The following is a 20,329-nucleotide window of genomic DNA, read 5'->3' on the forward strand; positions in this document are numbered from 1 at the left end:
GACACAAAGTCGGCTTTTAATGTGGGGAAAATCCGGTTCCCCAAAAGGATCACTGTGGGTTGGGACGAGAATTTAAATTGTCTTGGTCTAGACTGCAATCAGAACACGCGAAATGTACTACTAGAACATATACTACACTTTTTTCCTAGTCAAAAGGCCAAAACATATAAAAGAAGTTTATCCACAGCCAACGTAAATAGAATGCCGTCCCACTAAAAGTCACTTGCTGACGTCAGAGAATAACGTACACCGGCCACGGTACTGACGATTGCAAAGGATGGTCATTTTGTTTCATTCCTTAAAGAAAGTCTCGGTGGATTTATAAAACTGATACAAAAGTGACTATTTTATTTTTCGGTTTACGGTGGCCGTAATCTGACCCTCAGCGAATCTGATCCTAGATTCAGAACATACCAAATACATCCCCTCCATCCCTCCCTCGCTGATATGCAATACGTCGTTTGGCATGAAACAAGAGCTGAAATTACTCATGAAAGAGGGAAGCGTCGTCCTTGAATTTCAAATCAGTTTTAAATAAAAAAAATAATAAAACGTGTACATTAAACATGAAAAGGGAAAGAGGAAGAGAGCCGGGAAGAGGAAAACTATACTCTTTTCTACAGTGGTGTGAGTAAGCGAGAGTTTGTTTAGAGTTTGTTATTTGGTCCGCACCTTTTTTTTTTTTTTTTTTTTTAAACAATGTGGGTCGTGACGTAACGGAAGTGGAACACCTAACCTAGATGGCTCGTAATAATAATAATGATCACACGAAATAAAGGAGTAGCAACTCTTGTGTTTGCAAGACTAATTCACGTCTCTTAACGCCGAAGGACGTATTTATTAGTTCGTCTACCTTAAACGTTTGTGATGTCGACTTAAAAAGCAAACGAAAAAAAAAAAATCACTAACACAACACTTACAGCATTTGGAATATCAACTTTAAACTGCAGATAAGGTATTGAAATGTTTTCTTCTTGTTGTTTTATAACTTAATTGTTTTTCATTTTATTTCAGTTACTTCTCTGTGATCAGACTTCCCTCGCCAGATTTCTTTATGAGTTAATTGACCGACTTAATTGAACACTGTTCCGCTGGCCTGCTTCCCGGTTGAATACAACATAGTAGCTTTCAAGTCCAATGTAAACAAGTTCTTGTTGAACCGTCTCCATAAAGAATCAAATTCTACCACATTTACACCATTAACGATTATTATACTACCACCTTCCATTCATTAACCCTTATCCTTGAGTGGCCTTCGGGCCTTGATAAGTAGTAACTTCCAAGTAAAAACGAAAACAAAAAAAAAACTGGTTGCTCCTACTAATTTAGGACATGTCCTTAAAAATAAGTCAGGTAGTGGCTTTGTTGCTGTCGGGCTGAGGTATTGTTATAACCTGTTCTAGAAGGTTCACTCTCCCAGGCGTTACCTTCTTTCTGAAAAGGGGTTAGTTTATTGCCAATAATTCAAGACGCCACAACCAGGTAATGTCTACAGTCTGAATCATTATTGTTGGTTTTATATATATATATATATATATATATGTATATATATATATATATATATATATATATATATATATATATATATATATATATATATATATATATTAGTGTTCGGACAATTAATCGGAATCGGAAAAATAAAAATTTTGGGGGGTATCAGAATTGGAAAAATTTGTGCCTATTTGCCAATGCCAAAAACGATTCTTTTAACTGGCTTTTTCATTTGACTTTTTTAAAAGAAAAATATTCTACCACTGATAGTCACACTAAAATAATGAATATATATTAATTTTAAACTTTTAGTAAAACTAAAATCGATAGATCATTCCTCACAAGTGTATCTTTTCCTTTACGAAAATATCTTCACATTTAGCATGTTTTTATGGTAATCGTGAAAAATAACAATTTTATAGTTAAATATTTAAAAATTTATAAAGAATTGGAATCTGTAATTGTATTGGAATCGTCCTGTCCCTAATATATATATATATATATATATATATATATTAGCATTTCGGCCCGGCATTGCCCAGGTGTTTGGAGGTGTATGCTGAACAAAAAACAAAAAAAAAAAACCCAGGTCAATTTTTTAAAATTTGACCCCTATTATGCCCCCTTAAAATTTATTGTTTTGGGCTCAAATCGGGTTATTAAGTTAGATCCATGTCCAAGGAACCTATATCTAAAATTTCAAGTGTTTAGACCCCAAATTGTCGGAAGAGTTTTGTAGAGTTCTCAAAGGTCAAATCGTTGAACTTCGACCCCTTAACAGCCAAATTTCTGACCGAAAACCAATCACAAAGATTTTCTTAAATCTCACTACCCTGTATATCAAATTTCGAGTCTGTAGACTAAAAATTGACAGAGTTATTGCGTAGGGAAATGTACACAGACACACAGACAGACACACAGACATGTTCACTTTTATATATATATATATATATATATATATATATATATATATATATATATATATATATATATATATACTAGACATTTTAGCTCTTTAAAAACAAAAAAAGTTATAGCCCGTTGAGTTAGAATGAGTGTTTTATAACAAATCGATGGCTTATTATGGTTACATTTGTGCTATTTTTTTCATTAAAGACGAATCCCTATTAAACACTAATATTGTGCATCAAACATATACCATAATACTTAGTTTTCTGCTCTTATCATAAGAAAGGCACATATAATATTTTATAGTTTACATTTCTTGTGGTCTTTGCTTGGTGTTGTTAGATTCCAGGAGCTGGATGTGTCTAGTCTGGTGGAGTATCCAGCTTAGTGTTATTAATCATGATAACTCCACTAGCAAATGCACTATCGTTTTCCTTGTATGTAATATTTTGGATATAATATTAGGGTATGATTAAAGAAAATTGCAAGGTTCTACTTTTGACACTGCTGATAGGAACTGACCAATCAACTGGTGCCATGTTATGCTAGCAACCAATCAGAAACCAGAATCGCTTCATAAAAATATTGGATCTTTTAGAATTCCCACACATAACTTTTTGTATCCACACACGAAAGATCTTTGCTTCTTGTGTCTGCAAACTTTTAGAGTTCAAGACTTATACAGATCCGCTACCCAAGGAAAACTCTTTTTCATCTCCAGGACTTGTGCAGATTAGTTACCCATCAGAAACTCTTCTGGCATTAACATAGTTTTTAATTTAAAATAACAGCAGGTAACTCTACCGAGGAGACCGTATTGGTGCTTTAAATATTATTAATAACACCAGTATGTTTCTATTTTTTTGATAGGATTGGTTATTTGTACTCTTTGAATTATTTGAACTACTGTCTTCGTCTTGAGTGTTATTTCCACAATGTTTCGATCGATGTGACCCCCAACCTTCCTCAGGTGTATCTTGTTGAACTTCGGGAATCTTTCTGTCAAGCTCAGGCATCTGTACAGAATTTTGAAAGAACCCTTTGTTTAATTGACGTCCTCTCAGCTATGACTTGGTCAAGTAGATATCCCAAGTAATTTGTGATTACATTTTGAATGTTGCCTGCACTGAGGATTGAACCTTCAACCTTCAGAGTGAGTGTAGCTTACAACTGAATTTGACTAAGTAATTTATCCACTCCGCCACAGGTGCTTGAAAACACATCTAGTATGGATTTTTACAGAATTCGATGCAAATTCTCAAATTTGAGAGATAGTCCAGAGTTCGGGAGAATATGCCTGAAGAAGGTTGTAGATTACAGCATTTGTGAAAATAACATTCCAGATGAGAACAGTCATATGAAAATGCAAATAATATGAACAATGTTAATGTTTTGTTCATTTTATTTTACTTCAGAAATCAAAAAACCTTGATCTCTTTAGGATAAATTTTTGAATATTGAGTTTTCATTAAACTAAGAAAATTTAGAAGCTACAGAAGCAGTATCTGATCCAGCTGTAAGAATTGAGAGGGAAATGGCGCGAGAATCTGTAAGAAGGGTACTGTGCATGAAACAAAGGGAAGAGATTATTTTGAAAGTGTAAATTATTACTGTTGCAATATTTATGGCATACTGAAAATAGATAACCACAATGATTTGGGTGATTCTACTTATAACCATGGCTTGTAAGAACGAACCAATCAGGTACGAGAATCACTTTATAAAATATACTGGATTTCTTTGAAGTCTTTGGAGATAACTTTCTGTCTTGATAGTAAAATTTATGAGATTATGTATTTATTATAGTAGAGACAATTCTCTATCAATTATTATATTGAACCTAATATATGGTAGCGAGATATTGGGAGAGTACTTTATTCAGTTAGGTCATCCGTTGACCCCTAGTTGTTACTTATTTCGTCCATCCAATCTTGTTTCTATGGCGATGTAAAATAAACATTTCTGTAAATAAACGTGAAGATATTTAACGAAACTATAATTTTGTTTGCATATTAGTAATACGATGTACTATTTGGATGATTTGGACTAATCTTCTATGTTATTCTCACAACGTTTTGGACGATGTAACCTCCAAATTTCTTAAAATCTATCCTATTTTAATCCTCTGGGATTTTTTTTATCAAACTTGAGAATCTAAATTTTGAACGGAGCCTTTTATTTAATCAAGAGGTAGCTTGCACTTGTTCTGGCAGCCATGACCAGATAGTAGTCTTAAGTAATTTATAATAGTATTTTTAGTGTCCACAACACTGAGGATTGAACCTTGAACCTCCAGAAAATTGTTTCTTAGGACTTTATCTGTTATGCTACAGGTCCTTGTAAACAATTTTATTTTTAGTATTGCCTGCACTGAAGATTGAACATTCAACTTCTGAAAGAGAGTCATTGAGAACTGAATTTTGCATAGTATTTTATGCATTACACTATGGGTCTTTATAGGCAATTGCAATTTTAGTATTGCCTGTACTGAAGATTGAACCTTCAACATCCAGAAAAATGTCACTACAAACGTATTATTACTTAGCAGTTTATCCCTTACGCTAGAGGTCTCTGCATATCAATACAATGTTTCGAATCTAACAACCTAAACTCATTCTATACAAAGTCAAACATGGCCGCTAATAAATGAAGTAAATATGATAGCCTTGAACTCTTAACTGTAGTTTATAATCTTTGCCTTGATAAAAGCGGAAGTATAATATAAGAGAGGAATAACATCCGGTTCCGGTATTTAGCAGGGAAATATTTAATTTCTTTACATATGGAAGCAATAAGTTTAAAAAATCTTTAGAAAGACTAGAAAAATAAATAATTTATGACAGCTAAACAGAAGGCAACGACAGATATGGATATTGCTGGAAAGAATTGAACTGAAAAGGACAATGGAGTCTTTGTAACAAATGAACAGGACAAGAGAGTTTTGAATATTGAGTTTTCATTAAACTAAGAAAATTTAGAAGCCACAGGAGCAGTATCTGGTCCAGCTATACGAATTGAGAGGGAAATGGTATGAGAATCTGTAAGAAGGGCACTGCACATGAAACAGGCATTGAGATAATCAGTCTCAACAAACCAAACAGAAGAGATTATTTTGAAAGACAGGGAACTTCTTACAAGTATAAATTGTTACTGTTGCAATATTTATGGTATACTGAATGGAACAAAAATGTAGTAGGCAAAAAAAATAAATGTTCTGTCAGCAACAGTACAACTTCAAAATAGTCAATATCGCCCACCTCCAGAAGAGAGGGAATTCCTGTCCGTGATAACCGTGGTAAAAGAAGACACACTCCAATCGCCAGAAACACCCACACACACAATTTGCAGGACACTGCCGATTCGTCTCTAGCCTCCTGCTTTTATAGTGGCTGGGAATTATCTATTTGCATAATCACATGAGAAAGAAACGTGATTTTCCGAGAGTTGCATGGGGTAAACGCTAATAAAAACCCCCGGACGCCATCTTGGAATTCTCTTTTCCCCCCAACCGGTGACACAACAGACGTACCCGAGGTAAGCTCTTTTTCCCCTCATTTTAGTTATTGCTATTTCTGCTACACTGAAAATAGATAACCACAAAGATTTGGGCGATTCTACTTATAACCATGGGTGATAGGAATGAACTGATCAGGTGCGACAATCACTTTATAAAATATACTGGATCTCTTTGAAGTTTTTGGTGGTAACTTTCCGTCTTGATAGTAAAATTTATGCAGATTATGTATTTGTTATACTAGAGACAATTCTCTATCAATTATTATATTGAACCTAATATATGGTTGTGATATATTGGGAGAGTACTCTATTCAGTTAGGTCACCCGTTGACCCCTAGCTGTTACTTATTTCGTCCATCCAATCTTGTTTCTATGGCGATGTAAAAATCAACATCTCTGTAAATAAGCATGAAGATATTTAAGGAAACTATAATTTTGTTTGCATATTAGTAATACGATGTACTATTTGAATTAATCGGACTAATCTGCTATGTTATTTGGACGGTGTAACCTCCAACTTTCCTAAAATCTATTCTATTTTACTCTATGATATGAGAAAACCACTAAGATGTATAGATTATGTTACATCTTTGCTATGAAAAATAAATAAAACGAAAAAAAATGGTGGTGGTGGTGGTGGTGGTGGTAGGGGGTTGTCAACCAGCAAAGATACGTCATCCCGCTTCCTCCCTATCATATGAAAACCGATGAGGTTCTACTAATCGTGACTAGATTAATTCTTTACCTGAAAAAGCTTCTCTGTTTGGATTTATGCTGCCATTTTTTTTCTTCAAACTACATTTTCTATTTCAAGAGATACAAAAAAGGGGAGGTAATTACAGAGGCTTAAATTGATGGAGAAAATCCTGAAGGCAATTTAGAAGAAATTGCACAGCAAATAAATAAGTTCTCTCATATAAAAGCAAATAAATAGTTCTCTCATAACAACAGCCTCTAAATTTTATCTGGAGCAAAGGGAATAACCAAAAGTCAAAGACTGTTCTACAGGGAGGTTGAGGAACGGTCTTAATGCCCATCTTCGTCAGATAGTCTGTGACAAGGATAGAGTTGTGGACTGGTGCATTGGGACGAACTTTGTCGCAAATCTTCCGCATCTTCAGTTCCTCGGGAATAATTGTGTGTACAGTTCCCACACTGACATCAAACGGTGCACTTATTGTCTCTTTAGACACACAATAGTCCTTATCCATGAAATTCTTCATATGGCTAATAAACTCTGGTGTTGTGACTTCCTTACTTCCCCCACACCTTTCATCATCCTTTACCGATCCGTCTGCCTCCTTGAATCGCTTATACCACACAAAAACTGATACTCAATTCTTGCAAGATGGTTCAACAGCAGTCTGAAGCATTCCATACGTTTCTGTGGAATTTTTTCCAAGTTTAAAACCGAATTTTATTGCATATCATTCTTCTAAAGTGTCCTCACGTGCGGATTGCATTTTTGAAATTCACCAGCTGTGAGAATCAGGCTTTAGTAGAGCGTATTCCACGTCTTGCTGTAGCTGTTCATTTGACCCTGAAATCATAAAAATTGGTCAGTCATCTCATAAGATGTAATAGCAATAACGAACTGAATTTTCAAGAGTCTATGACAATGTTAAATGTCTGTACAAAAAAATGTCTAGGAACTTGTTTAAGGCACCTCGTATACATAGTGAAATTTTTAGTTCGTTAATTAACTCGACACTTTAGTGATGAGCTGTTAATTAGGACATGTCATAAAAAAATCGTCAATTGGCGTGTGAAAACGCAAACACAAACGGGTGACGCGTGCAGCGTAACAGTTGATGTGCTGCACCTGCGGTTTTTGCAATGAGAACCTGTGAGCATCTTAACAATGGGGCAATCGAGACTACCGAGGGCGTCGTACTTAGGGTAAAAGTTGAAAAATTGCGTAAATGTGATTGGATTGCACAATGGGACAACGAAGACGATGTGAGTTTCTCAAGCGTCGCTTAATTGACCCCATTCTGCTATGAGTCGATCGAGATGATTAAACACTGCGAGCTTCACCAGACGTGGGACGAGACGCGCGAAAATGACTCCAGCCAATTAATTAGTATGTAAGTTTATTTCTTACGGATAAGCGACATCGCTACTATTACCTGTGTGTAAGTCTGTGTCTTTTCTTTCTTCCTTCCTTTTTTTTTCGTTTAATTTTTTCTTTCTTTTCTTTTTCATTTTCCTTCGTTTTCTCTTCTATTTTCTTTTTTCGCCTTCGTTTCCTTTCTTTTCCTTTTTCCTTTTTTCTTTTTCTTTTTTCTTTTCCTTTCTTTCCTCGTTTTTCTTTTTCTCTTCTTTCTCATTTACCTTTTTCTTTTTATTTATTTCTTCATTCCTTTCCCTCGTTTTCTTTCCATTCTTTTTCTTCTATTTCATGTAAGCCTTTTCTTTCTTCTTTCTGTGCCTTTTTCTTTCTCTACTTCTTTCTCTACTTTTCTTCTTTCTTTTTTCTCCTTTTTCTTGTTTCCCCCTGTCTTTTTTTTTCTTTCTTTATTTTTCCGCTTTTTCTTTTTTTCTTTTCTGTTTGCTTTTCTTCTTCGTTTCTTCGATTTTCGCTTCCATTTCTTCTTTCTCTTTCTTTTTTCTTCACCTCTCTTTCTTTTTGTCATAGTTCTTCTCTTCTCCTATTTTCTTCTCTTTCTCATTCTGCTTCGCTTTTTCTTTTCTTTCTCTTTTCTCGAGTTTTCTGTTCGCTTTTGACTTAACCGAACGTCGGAGCAATTAGCACTCCACTGCGCCATTTCACATCCACAACTAAAGAAAAGAACGAAATAGACCAATACGAGGACTGATTAACTTTTTCGGCTCCTTTTCACTTTAATATAAGAACACAAGATACAGTGAAGATATAATCGGTACGACTTTTCACATGAGAGTAATGAGAAAAGTTATATGTATTGCTATCATTTATATCACGTATAGTAGCTTGAGTTCTGAAACACATTTTGCTGAAGAATTTCTAGTGAAATAAAGTCAACCGCGTATCAATCTACTTCACATGTTATATAAAAGGTGTGTGTGTGTGTGTGTGTGTGTGTGTGTGTGTGTGTGTGTGTGTGTGTGTGTGTGTGTGCGTGCGATTCCTTTCCCTCTCAATTCGAAAACGGCTGGGCCAATTTTTATTAAATTTCACACGAAGTTACTTTATGTGCCTGGCGGTGTTCTTAGAAAGGTTTTGTATCGGAATGTCTTCGATAAGTATTAATAATACAAAATAATCCGATGAAAGAAGGAACAGGGGATTTTGACCAAAGTTAACACCTTACACAGCCTAACATCACAAGTGCATTTGAGAAGTTTTATTACCATACAAGCCGAAAGGCCCGACATATAAAATCGACAGTAGGTTCTTTGATATGACAGGGGCACATTTGAAATGAATGTTATTGTTTCAAGCACAGTTGCACCATAATACTTGATGTTTTCATTTTAAACTTAAATTCAAGCCGTCATCGCCGCACAAGCTGTAAGGGCAGGCATATAAAATCAACAGTAAGTTCTCTAATATGACAGAGGCGCGTTTGAAATGAATGTTTCTGTATAGAGCACAATTGAAGAATGATATCTGACTTGCATTTCAAACTTTAGTTCAAGCTATTACATATAAAAAATAATTTTATAAAATCAACAGTCGGTTCTCTACAGTACAATTTAGACTACAATGTATTGTGAACTCGGGCATTGTGGGAAGGCATGTGAAGCTTCCTTCCGATGCACTGTGATGGGTCCCTAACTAGAGCAGATAATCAATCAATTTGATTGAAAAAATAGTCGATTTAATTGATTTCGAGGTCAATAAAAATATAAGAGTGTGAAACATTCGTTGCTCATCATTCAACCCCGTGCAACATCGAGTCATCCTGCTAGTATATTTATAAAAATACTAGCTGTCTCATGCCGGCATTACCCAGAATTTATCAATGTTATTTTAGTATTTTTTTTTTTTTTTTTTGGTTATACATTTTATACAGTAAGCACGTTATACAGAAAAATAATAAATGAAATAAATAAAATTTTATTTTCTATAATCTTATTTGAATAATTATGTCAATACTAAACCTTTTGCCTATTATAAACTATTGTAATTTAAAAATAGTTTCTTCAACAAGATTGGAAGAAATCTGTGATCTTCAGCTGTAAGATCTTGAGAATAGAAAAAAAAATGACATTTCTGAATTTTTAATTAATTTAAGGCTCCTAAAATTCATACTAAAATTGTCCGCAAGGACCTGTAGCGCAGTTGTTAGAGTACTGAGAAAAATTAATTCTAAGAGTGATATACTCCTGAAGGTTGAAGGTTCATCCTCAGTGTGGGCAACCGAAATATTGCGAATTACTTAGGACCTCTATCCAGTCATGGTTGACAGAACAAGAGCACGCTACCCCCGTGAAGTAAATAAAAGGTTCCGCTCAAAATTCCGTTCAAATTGCCGAGTTCAACTGAAACATTCCCGAGTTCGACAAGATACACCTGAAGAAGGTTGGAGGGTATATCGACCGAAACATTGTGAAAATCACACTCAAGATGAGAACAGTAGTCCGATGAATAATAATACATAAACAAAAATTCTTTGTTTCACTAAGGTTGCAAAAATTTGGTTAAAAAAAATTATTATTTTTAAAAACATCTCGTGTCGTAAATTTATTTATTGTGGACTATTATCCTCATCTTTCTTAGATGTTATTTCACGACATTTGGCCAACTATTCCTCCGGCCTTCGTCAGGTGGTAACTGCGACAGGATAAGAACTTCGAACTTCCTAACTGCATTCTCAGCAATTACTGCCTTCCATAGTTTTTGTTGTCTCATCACGTTTTTGGCCAAGTAACCTCTGGCCGGCTTTGGGTAGGATTGAAACCGCGATCTTCAGATAATTCTCATCTGGAACCATAGAGTTTCAACATCTCTATCCACTGTGCCACAGGCCCCGAAGAGCGATCAGGGTTGGATTTTTGGTCTTATAAATCCACGTTTATTTATTATCTGATCTTCCATGGTCGGGTCCGTACCGAATGGCATATATATTATTTTTAATTGGAATTCATTATTGAGATAAGTATTATTTATTAATTTATTTTTTGCGAACTTTTATCCTCATCTTTCTTAGATGTTGTTTCACAACATTTCGGCCAATTATTCCTCCGGTTTTCATTAGGTGGTAACGATTCTTCTACTGTGGTTGTAGCATAGGATCTATTTGATGTGTATATATACTTGTCTCTGATGTATGTAAAATCTAAAACATGTATGTTATATACTTGTGTGGATATAAAGTGCTCATGTGATTAACGTGTCATGTTCATACTTAAGGTAGTGGGTGTATATACAGACACCAAATGCGTCTCTTGAAATGTATGTATTAAATAGGTGCTTCACTTCCTCTTGTATGCATGATGAGTTAGCTGCTGTGGTAACCCAGGTTCGAATCCTAGCCATGGCACCAAAATTAATGTTATATAGATTTTAAAAAAATCATTTATTAAAAAAAAAAAAAAAAAAAAATCCTGCATCAGGTTATTTGGTTCCTAAACGGATTTTCAAATTTCTCATTGATTTTAGAACAATATGTTTCTGTTTTGTGAATCTGACAATAATAGAACCTTTAAAAGTTTATTTTGTGTGCATATAAATAAAATATATCCTCGTGTGGCCTCTGGGCCTTGATAAGTGATGATTCCTCTGTAAAAAACAAAATACATTTCTGCACCTTATCAAGAACCCTCAAATGGAGCAGATTCACAGCCCAAATATGTTAACGGTACTCCATACATGGTCTAACAGTAGATTTGTAGACTTTAATTACCCTCAAACACCAGAATGGCCTGGAAATAGATCTAAATTTTATGTTTCCTTTAAATGTGATACTTATCGTCCACTTTAAATTCTAATATAATTGGACTTTTTGGTAGTTTTTTTTTTCTTTCCCACCAAGTTGTTCAGGAAGTTTGCAAGAAATCGCCCAAAAAGCATAATGTAATTTTTGTTTAGGAGCAAGTGATTTAGCTGAGAGAATTAATCTACAATAATACCATAACAATAATACCATAACAATAATACCATAACAATAATACCTATAAATTCTTATACAGATTCTTGTACAAAAAGTCAATGAAGTGATTTGAACTTAAAGAGATTCTTTATTTTTTATGATATTTTTCTGTAATTTTAACACAATCTGACCAAGACATAGGGAAATTTAAAAAAAAAAAAAACGCAAAATTCAAACAATCTTTATTTATGAAAAATAATGTCTATTTTTGTTGTCCATTTTCAGCTTTGCATATTATCTCTCGCTATGGTAATATCAAATGTCCACCATGTTCCCCAGACTTGACTAGCCTTTGACTTTTTCTTCTGCAAGAATTGAAGGAAAACATCAGGAATGAAATAAGGAAGTTAAATCGTAATCCAGAGATTCTGCAATGTGTCATCAACTTTTAAATATATTTAACTGAGGCTTTGCTCTTTTAGACTCTGGTTTATTACTTTCTGTATATATATATATATATATATATATATATATATATATATATATATATATATATATATATATATATATATATGTATGTATGTATATATTAGTAATTTGAATTTTATGATGTGAAATGGTTAAATTTCAAATCTAGAATTTTTATTATCTGCAAGACAAAGAATACATTTCAATGAGTATATCTCCTTAACCTGTAGGTTTTCGATGTTTTCCCATCTCCTCAGAGGAAAAAATGTTAGCAAATATTATAAATGGTTTATACCTAATTTGTTAAATATAATAAACATAGAAAATCATAATTAAAAGCTTTTAAATTTGTTAAATCATAGAGTAAGGGAAATTATATATCGGTTCAAAATGAAAAGGATATTGAATTTCATATCCAAATTGGTAATTTCCAAAGTGAGCCTTTTGTAGCAGTGAGGTAAAGAGATCCAATGTCTATGTTGATTCTTCGACGGCACAAGGTAACAATCCGAAGTAGGCATAATTCCTTGATTTCTCTTTTGTTTAGATGATGAGTCCGGTAAATATATTATTATGTAAGTCCGGTGAAGATGTTTTTTAATAAACATATATATATATATATATATATATATATATATATATATATATATATATATATATAAATAAGGGAGTAGTCATCAACCATGTGTATTTTTTAACATTATTTTATAATTCTCAATAAAATAATGTTAAAAAATACACATTGTTGGTGACTACTCCCTTATTTAAATATACATCTTTCTTTCGTTGGAATTTATTAACCCATTTTATATAAATATATATATATATATATATATATATATATATATATATATATAAAGAGAGAGAGAGAGAGAGAGAGAGAGAGAGAGAGAGAGAGAGAGAGAGAGAGAGAGAGAGAGGTCCTGGATATGACTTTAAACTATATCCGATGGTGAGGCCCCAGCTTGCGGGCTTTGAGGAGTGTGGAGTCACCCCTTAATTGTCATTGCTCCCAGATCCACTGACCCGGAGTGGTAGTACCTGTTAGGGTCCCAACTATGGGATAAATAGAAACCGACTTGAAAAAAAAAAAAAAACAAATATATTCTATTAAAAAAAAATTCTTCAAAATCACTGAATTCGGCATTAAATAACCTGAAAAGGGTTGATATGCCGTAAAACAAAAACAATGAACCAACCAGAGAGATAGAGAGAAAAAGAAAAAACTTTTTGTTGAAAAATTTCCACTGTATTTAACTTAGTTTGTAGTGTACTGTCCTTTTTTTCGGTGGAAGGAAAATGTAAAAACTGAACTGCCAACGACCCCAGTAAAATTAATAACTAAGAATCATTGTTATTATTAATCTTATATTTTATTGCCTTTTATTTCTTTGTATTTCTTTGGAAATTTTGTTTTACAACCAGTTCAGACACGGAAACGCAAAATCAAAGAACTGACGCCAAAATGTGTTCTCACACATGAAGATCTTTGAATATATTTACACCTTATTTAATTCAATAGGAAGCCTTTCAAAATGTTCAAAGTTTTTTTTTTTTTCGCACTTTTTGGCTACCCCTTTGTAAGGTTTTCCAATGTTGAGGAATCGAATAAAATTCCATGAGGCAAAAAATAAAATAAAAAGAAACAAAAGCTTAACAGCATAAAATTATTGAATTAAAAACAAATGAATTTTTAAAAAAATATTTTGTACTTTTAACTTAATAATCTTTTACGTTTGTCACTTTTTCTTTGACAAAAATGTTTTATTTATTTTAAAAAACATTTTTGGCAAATCAGCTCATTCGTTTTGATTCATACAATGCTTCATTTTTTTTTTCTACACTTCATATAACTCGTTTTCATATTATTAATATGCACACATTTGAGTTTTACTGATAAAACGATGAATGTTTATATTTATCACTAGCATTTAAGCCCGGCGTTGCCCGGGTGTTTGGAGATGTATTTTTGAGCAAAAAAAAAAAGCGGTCATTTTTTTAAACTTTGACCACTATTATGGCCCCTTAAAATTTATTGTTTTGGACTCAAATCTAGTTAATAAGTTAGATCCCGGTCCAAGGAACCTATATCTAAAATTTCAAGTGTTTAGACCCAAAATTGGCAGAGGATTTTGGTAGAGTTCTCAAAAATCAAATCGTTGAACTTTGACCCCTTAATAGCCACAGTTCTGGTTGAAAACCAATCACAAAGATTTTCCCAAATCTCAGTGCCCTGTATATCAAATTTCGAGTCTGTAGACTTAAAATTGACAGAGTTATTGCATAGGGAAATGTACACACACAGACAGACACACAGACAGACAGATACACAGACACGTTCACTTTTATAGATATATAGATAGATAGAAATGGAAAATGAATTTTAGAAAAATTAAAAGAATTGTTTTTGAATCGAAATAAATGCTCAAGTTCTTCCTATACCGATTTGGATGCTCCCAAATGTTCCAATTTTTCCTGATTTTAATTAATCGTCATGATTGAAAAATATTTCCATTTTACCTAAAGTCTAGGTGGAACTACATTATTGTTATTATTATTATTGGCTCACAAAGGAGCTTTCACAGAGGTTATCAAAGATCTCTCTTTGAAAAAAAACAAAAAAAAAAAACAACCTCTGATGTCCCCTGGAAACTGAGTGACAACAAATTTCCCCAGGTTTCCAGTACTCTCCCCCTCTTTCGATTACATTCGCAAATGACTTTGCATCATCGCATCAGCCGCTTACCATGAATTTCTCGTTGGCAGCGGCAGCTGGAATTTCCCGAGGTCCCAGTTCTCTTCGCACTTGTCCAGTGGGGCTCTAGTCAGGGCTCTCTCCTTGATCTTTTCTTCCTCCTTGACTCTACTCGACTATTTGGTTTCACTCTTCTTTTGGAAGGGGGCGTTGATGTGGTAATAAGAATGGGGGGGGGGGATAGAGAACTTATAGATGTGCAGCTTCAATGTTCTTCGTTCCATGTAACGTTTCTTCATGTTTTGCCTCTGTGGCTCATGTGTATTAGTCTCCGCACTGAAGGATTTTCCTTAATATTTTAGCTGTTTTCATTATCGTTATGTGTTGTATCTTTCCAGCCATTTCGCTGATTATTATTATTATTATTATTATTATTATCATCATTATTATTATTATTATTATTATTATTATTATTATTATTATTATTATTATTAAACTTACGTTATTATAGTGTAAGTAGGATAGTACAAAAAATAAAAATAAAATAAAAATTGGCTATTCAAAATCCAATTTTGATATGCCAACGTAAATGCTATTTAGGTCCAACTGTTAAGATCTCACGGAACAACCGTATATCTTATATAATGAATCATTTGAAATAATGAGGTTTATATGCCGATTTAATTACACTCACAAATGTATGTAAAACTTTTTTTTTTTTTATATTAGATCATTACACTGCATGAGAGACATTTTAGTTAATAATAGTTAGCAATGATACTAATAATTCATAATTGATGATGATATTAATGATAATGAGTATTAATAACGATTCATAATAATATGATACTCGCTTCCTACAGGAGCGGGCATAAAAAAGGGAAAGAGGGGGGGGAAACGCGTTTCCTTCTGACATACTTACATTGCCACCAAACCTATGTTGCCACACACACACACACACACACACACACACACACACACACACACACACACACACACACACAGAACGGCCACAAAAAATAAACGGATATTCTTCACACCATTTTGCTTATAATTAACCGATTTTCATTCTTTTTAAGCCTACGTCCTCTATCTTTGTTTAGCACTTGCCCACCCCTTCGGCACACGCGCGTACGTACACAGGCGCTCTCTTTTACTTGGCATATCTGTTTTATGCATGTATTAACCGTTTCCCGCCCCCATTCCCTCCTTCTGCTCTCTGAATTAGATGGATTTAAAAAAAAGCAAACTCTCCCTAATCCCGAATCTCGTCTGAATTTCAACGTTGCTGTTCGTGTTGGTGTTGAAGGTGTTGTTGTTGTTGTTGTTGTTTATAATAATAATAATAATAATAATAATAATAATAATAAGAAGAAGAATAAAAAAAATGCTATAGAGATGCCTGCCTAGCATTGTCTGAAAATGAAAGGAAAATTACTAACTCATTTAGAGCAACTGGACATTAATTTTGGCAATTTTTTGAAGGTTCTTTTTTAGGGGTTCCCATTTAGGAAAAAGATTTTCGGGAAGGCCAATTTTAGGAAGACATTTTTAGTATAAAAGACAAAATGGCAGCGCTCGTTTTTGTACGCCCAAGAAAGGCTTTTTTCGGGGAGGGGGGGGCTCTTGAGAGGGTCACTATATTTTAGAACTTTTTATATCTTCCCTAGATCATAATATCTCCGATTTGCGAACGCACGTCGTCTCCACATTTATTTTAATTGACGTCTTTTCGCATGTCTGTTCGTCTTTTTAGTATAAATAAAGTGAAACTCATCAAAGCTAAGCGGTCAACGGCTCTTTATGGCCGCTCCAACCATTGCCCTTAAGGCAATCAGTTTCTGGTCCATGTAGGAGCAATCTATATACCAAGAGGCAGCACTACCAGCTTCCCCTTCCCTCCTCTTGGGGGAGCTGCTCCCCCTTTCCCCTTCCCTTCCCCCTCTCCACATTAAAAAAACGGCCTTGTGCCTAATTTGCTCTCGTGGAAAACAAATAAGCCGTCAGCAGCCTTTCGTGCTGGGGCATCTTGAAAGCAATTAGCTTCGATCAATGTTGGGAAAACTCTACGTATCAGACAATTGCTATTCATTTGAGAGTTCCTCTTTTTCTATGCGGGGTGGGGGGGGAGGTTTGGTTTCCCCAACATCATGGGAAAACAGATAAATGAAACGGCGGAGAGCTGAACTGGCCTCCAGCCGACTTTCATTTCTGCACCTGCAAGATCTCAACTTTTTGATTGACATCGCTAAATTTGCAAGCTTTTCACTCCCTATGGTTTCATAATGTAGCGGTAAAATGTCACGTTTTCTTTCACTTTCTTTTCCGACTTCACATCACGGGTTCAAGCCTGCCTGCCTACTAACACTTTCTTTTTTCTGTGCTCAGCACACACCTCCAAACACCCAGGCAACGCCGGGTACCTCTGCTAGTTTATGTATATTTAAAAGTGGAAGTTTAGTCTGAATCAAGTATTGATATGTAAGACGGATAGCCAACGTAACATTATATGCTAGATATATAAAAACAAAACGTTTTTGTCTATCGGTTTTAAACAAGTAATTATTCGGAAACATAAAAATTAAAACGTATGGATATCAGAAAAAAATTAACTTGATTATATCGTTGGTTGGTTGTTTTACGGCATATCAACCCTTTTCAGGGTATTTAATGTCGAATCCAGTGATTCGGAAGAAATTTTTTTTAATAGAATATATTTATTTTTTTCAAGTCAGTTTCTATTTAATCCATAGTTGGGACCCTAACAGGTACTACCACTCCGGGTCAGAGTGGACCTAGGAGCAATGGCAATTAAGGGATGGCTTCACACTCCCCAAAACCCACAAGCTGGGGCCTCACCATCGGATATAGTTTAAGTTCATATCCAAGACTCGACCTCATTATATGAGAATCCTTTATAGTAATACAACTTTAGATATGGCATATATTCCAGCATCGTGCTGACTGCTTTCCAGTCTAAACACTGGATCCTGACTTCAAAAACAACCAATAGCAAGGGAGATGACGCTATATTTAAATTATACAGGGTGAAACAATGAATTTGTCGCCCTAAAGAAAACAACACTACAGCTTTATTTTAAAACTTTTATTGAAAAAATCAATGCAGGTAACTTGATTATGTAGTTATGGAGCTGACATCTATTCAATGTAGCCGCCTTCAGCTTCAATCACCATCTCGATATGGTTCCGGAACTGTGAGCATGCCTTTTCCATAAGCACTGGCGGGAGCTCGGCGAGTACTTGGCAGATGGTAGCGATCAGACTGGCTTTATATATGAGGTCATATTGTTGATGTTCTCAAGCTATGAACAAAGTAGTCCAGCGGATTCAGGTCGGAGAAGGAGGAGGAGGAGGAGGAGGAGGAGGAGGGCCAGTGAGAAGGGTACTTCTTCTGAAGCCAAGCCTGGGGTTTTTTTTTTACTTGTGAGCCGGGGCTGAGTCCTGCTGCCACACCCAAGGTCTGCCCCAGGAAATCACCACACTCTGCAGCACATCCAGGTACACTTTGGTGTTGACTTTTAAGCCTACTTTGAAGATGTGAGGTGGCATTATATGGCCCTCACTTGAAACCACACCAAAGACCATAACCATGGCCGGAAACTTTGTTTTCATCACTGTGGGCACGTCTGTTATTTGTGGCAATCCAGTGATGCATTTTGAGGGTGTTGGCAATGGTCCTGTTGTCATAACTTGGATCGGTAGAAAGCATGAGTTGTACAGCGATGCATTTACGATCTCGCTTGTTGAACATTGTGTCACTTTCAGACATGATAGAAAGCTCCTATCGCTTTTGGGATTGGTACACAATTGGCCAACCAGTAGATGGTCTGCAACCAAAACTGTTTTTCATCAAACGGAAATGGAATCATGTCATCTTTTCTAGGGCGACAATTTTATCGTTCCACCCTGTTCATTAGAAATAAAGTTCATTTCCTTTAGAATTTTTAACCAATAATATACACATACATGAATGTTGACTAATATGGTACTTTGTATTTTTTCTCTTGGATTTGCAAACTCATTTTTTCCCCACAATCTAACACGTTCTAAATGAGTAATCGAACGGGTCATATTTTTTGTTTGTTTGTCCATCATGAATAGCATTAAAAGGGTGGTCATGTTTGTATACACGTGTCAACCTGTACGTTTCCAGGTGTGTGTATGCGTGTGCAGTGCATGCGTCTGCCTTTAAATACATGTACGTCATGTAGAAAATGTAGGTTTGGTCCTTCAAGGCTGCAAATGAGGACGTTGTGGCGGCTTTCGTTCCGCTATTTGTCAAGGGAGCGGCCACACAATTGTAGACACTTTTTTTTTCAAAATTGAATACAATTGACCGAGAATAACGAAAACAATCCCACTATCATTTAGATATTTCTGATTGTTCGGTTGTTTATTTTGTACGGGACATCAAAAATGTTTTTAAATTATTCAATGTGGAAGCTGTTCATGTTTGTAAAATATTTACACTTCAAATTCTTAATATTTTCCCGTGCTTATTAATACAACTTATATATGTAGTATGTTTATTTTTTAAGAAGATTATTGGCTACATATGTGCATACATGTTTCAGCTGCACCTCATTTAAAGATCCAGCTTTATGAGACCTGGTCTGCTTATAAACCAAATTAAAATCTATACTTAGTTTATGAAGAAAAGATTATATATGTATGTGTGTGTGTATATAAAATCTATACTTAGTTTATGAAGAAAAGATTAGATATGTATGTGTGTGAGTGCGTGTGTGTATGTGCATGTATGTGTGCGTGTGTATATATATATATATCTGTTTATATATAGGTATGTATATGTATGTATATATATGTAAATGTATGTATATATCTATAATATAAACTTTTACAAGTGTTCTTGATATAGATGTACATAATACTTTCATAAGTATGTTTTAACTTAAATAGGGATGGTATAATAAAATTGTGAGGTCTGCGTTCGCTCTGGCCTCCATAAAATGGAAATAGGCACAAACTTTAATAAAGACTTTTCATATCTATCTGCGTAAGTATACTTTCATAATTATGTTTCAGTTTGAAGAAATATGGTATAATAAAATTATGGGGTGTTCGTTCGCACCTGACCTCCATAGAATGGAAATATGTCACAGAATTTAACAAGGTTTTTTAATATAGATCCACAGAATATTGTGATAAGTGTTTCAGTGTGAACAGGTATGGTATAATAAATTATGGG

General features: G+C 34.5%; 1 protein-coding gene across 2 annotated transcripts in view; it reads left to right on the plus strand.

Moving 5' to 3' along the window:
- Positions 1-20,329, plus strand: part of LOC145254837 (paladin-like) — a 187,788-nt gene that overhangs the window by 54,137 nt on the left and 113,322 nt on the right. Inside the window, exon 1 of one of the 2 annotated variants that reach the window (XM_080113676.1) lies at positions 638-955. The exons of the other annotated variant lie outside the window; for it this stretch is intronic. The gene's annotated coding sequence lies outside the window, so the exon portion shown is untranslated. Of the gene's footprint in view, positions 1-637; positions 956-20,329 lie in introns of those variants that run through there. 2 annotated transcript variants of the gene reach the window in all.

Source organism: Euprymna scolopes, chromosome 30 (genome assembly GCF_053919585.1).
Source record: "Euprymna scolopes isolate OS-2025 chromosome 30, ASM5391958v1, whole genome shotgun sequence".
Lineage (NCBI taxonomy): Eukaryota > Metazoa > Mollusca > Cephalopoda > Sepiida > Sepiolidae > Euprymna > Euprymna scolopes.